This window comes from Arachis ipaensis, chromosome B8 (genome assembly GCF_059453495.1).
Source record: "Arachis ipaensis isolate K30076 ecotype BB chromosome B8, ASM5945349v1, whole genome shotgun sequence".
In the NCBI taxonomy this organism is placed as follows: Eukaryota; Viridiplantae; Streptophyta; class Magnoliopsida; order Fabales; family Fabaceae; genus Arachis; species Arachis ipaensis.
This window is the reverse complement of record NC_142443.1, coordinates 117,170,662-117,173,634: the sequence shown is the minus strand read 5'-3', so window position 1 is coordinate 117,173,634 and position 2,973 is coordinate 117,170,662.

Below are 2,973 nucleotides of genomic sequence, written 5' to 3'. Positions count from 1 at the left end.
AAGGTTTTTCCTAACAGCATGAATGACCAACCTGTTCCAAGCATAAGTTCATTAAGTCTATGCTGAACCAGTTTAGTTTTTCATACTTTTCTAAACCAAAAAACACAAACCAAACATGGCCTTCGGCCTACCTCATGATCAACCACGACCCTAGGCCCAAACAATCCAAACAACAACCAATCCACTATAATCCAACAAAGTTTCAGTCGCAAACACAAGTAAGAAAGTTCAAGCACAAACAAACAGTTACTTCAAGTAGAGCAAATAGCAATTAAACATAATTAATCACATAGGCAAACCAAGTACAATATGCATATGATGAATGCCTGTCCTAGTGGCTGATGAGTCTCATCTGTCAGTTACAAAGCTAACCTGACAAGTCCTGGTAGCTAACTGGTATGCGAAATTGTTACTCTAAGGTTGTAAAATTTGTTGTTCGTTCTCTCCCTGGCAATGGTGCCAATAACTGGTGCACAATACCATGGTCCAAGCATAACTTCACAACTTCGCACAACTAACCAGCAAGTGCACTGGGTCGTCCAAGTAATAAAACCTTACGTGAGTAAGGGCCGATCCCACGGAGATTGTTGGTATGAAGCAAGCTATGGTCACCTTGTAAATCTCAGTCAGGCGGATATCAAATGGTTATGGAGTTTTCGAATTATAATAAATAAATAGAAAATAAAGATAGAAATACTTATGTAATTCATTGGTGAGAATTTCATATAAGCGTATAGAGATACTTTCGTTCCTCTGAATCTCTGCTTTCCTGCTGTCTTCATCCAATCAGTCCTACTCCTTTCCATGGCAAGCTTTCTGTAAGGGCATCACCGTTATCAATGGCTACATCCCATCCTCTCTGTGAAAATGGTCCAAATGCTCTGTCACGGTATGGCTAATCATCTGGAGGTTCTCGATCATACTGAAATAGGATTTACTATCCTTTTGCGTCTGTCACTACGCCCAGCACTCGCGAGTTTGAAGTTTGTCACAGCCATCCCTTCCCAGATCCTACTCAGAATACCATAGACAAGGTTTAGAATTTCCGGATCTCAGGAATGGCCATCCATGGGTTCTAACTTATACCACGAAGACACTGATAACTCGGACTCGGTCCCCTGTATTAGATATCCAAGAGATATTCATTCTAGCTTGTTTGTATGTAGAACAAAAGTGTTTGTCAGGCACGCGTTCATAAGTGAGAATGATGATGAGCGTCACATAATCATCACATTCATCATGTTCTTGGGTGCGAATGGATATCTTAGAAGCGGAATAAGTTAAATTGAATAGAAAACAGTAGTACTTTGCATTAATTCATGAGGAACAGCAGAGCTCCACACCTTAATCTATGGAGTGTAGAAACTCTACCGTTGAAAATACATAAGTGAAAGGTTCAGGCATGGCCGAGAGGCCAGCCCCCAAAACGTGATCACAGGATCAAAAATACAATCCAGGATGATCCGAAGATGTCTAATACAATAGTAAAAAGTCCTATTTATACTAAACTAGTTACTAGGGTTTACAGAAGTAAGTAATTGATGCATAAATCCACTTCCGGGGCCCACTTGGTGTGTGCTTGGGCTGAGCTTGAATGTTACACGTACAGAGGCTCTTTTTGGAGTTGAACGCCAGGTTGTAACGTGTTTCTGGCGTTCAACTCTGGTTCGTGACGTGTTTCTGGCGTTTAACTCCATACTGTAGCGTAGAACTAGCGTTCAACACCCTTTTGCTTTGTCTAAACTCGGCCAAAGTATGAACTATTATATATTTCTAGAAAGCCCTGGATGTCTACTTTCCAACGCAATTGGAAGCGCGCCATTTTGAATTCTGTAGCTCCAGAAAATCCACTTTGAGTGCAGGGAGGTCAGAATCCAACAGCATCAGCAGTCCTTCTTCAACCTCTGAATCTGATTTTTGCTCAAGTCCCTCAATTTCAGCCAGAAAATACCTGAAATCACAGAAAAATACAAAAACTCATAGTAAAGTCGAGAAATATGAATTTAACATAAAAACTAATAAAAACATCCCTAAAAGTAACTAGATCCTACTAAAAACATACTAAAAATAATGCCAAAAAGCGTATAAATTATCTGCTCATCACAACACCAAACTTAAATTTTTGCTTGTCCCCAAGCAACTGAAAATCAAATAGGATAAAAAGAAGAGAATATACTATAAATTCCAAACTATCAATGAAACATAGCTTCAATCAGATGAGCGGGACTTGTAGCTTTTTGCCTCTTGAATAGTTTTGGCATCTCACTTTATCCATTGAAGTTCAGAATGATTGGCATCTATAGGAACTCAGAGTTCAGATAGTGTTATTGATTCTCCTAGTTCAGTATGTTGATTCTTGAACACAGCTACTTTATGAGTCTTGGCCGTGGCCCTAAGCAATTTATTTTCCAGTATTACCACCAGATACATAAATGCCACAGACACATAACTGGGTGAACCTTTTCAGATTGTGACTCAGCTTTGCTAAAGTCTCCAATTAGAGGTGTCCAGGGTTCTTAAGCACACTCTGTTTTTGCTTTGGACTTTGACTTTAACCGCTCAGTCTCAAGTTTTCACTTGACACCTTCACGCCACAAGCACATGGTTAGGGACATCTTGGTTTAGCCGCTTAGGCCAGGATTTTATTCCTTTAGGCCCTCCTATCCACTGATGCTCAAAGCCTTGGGATCCTTTTTATTTACCCTTGCCTTTTGGTTTTAAGGGTTATTGGCTTTTTGCTCTTGCCTCTTGGTTTTAAGAGCTTTTGGCTTTTTCTGCTTGCTTTTTCTCTTTTTTTTTTCTAATTTTTTTCTGCAAGCTTTTGTATTCACTGCTTTTTCTTGCTTCAAGAATCATTTTTATGATTTTTCAGATTATCAAATAACATGTCTCCTTGTCATCATTCTTTCAAAGCCAACATATTTAACATTCATAAACAACAACTTCAAAAGACATATGCACTGTTCAAGCATT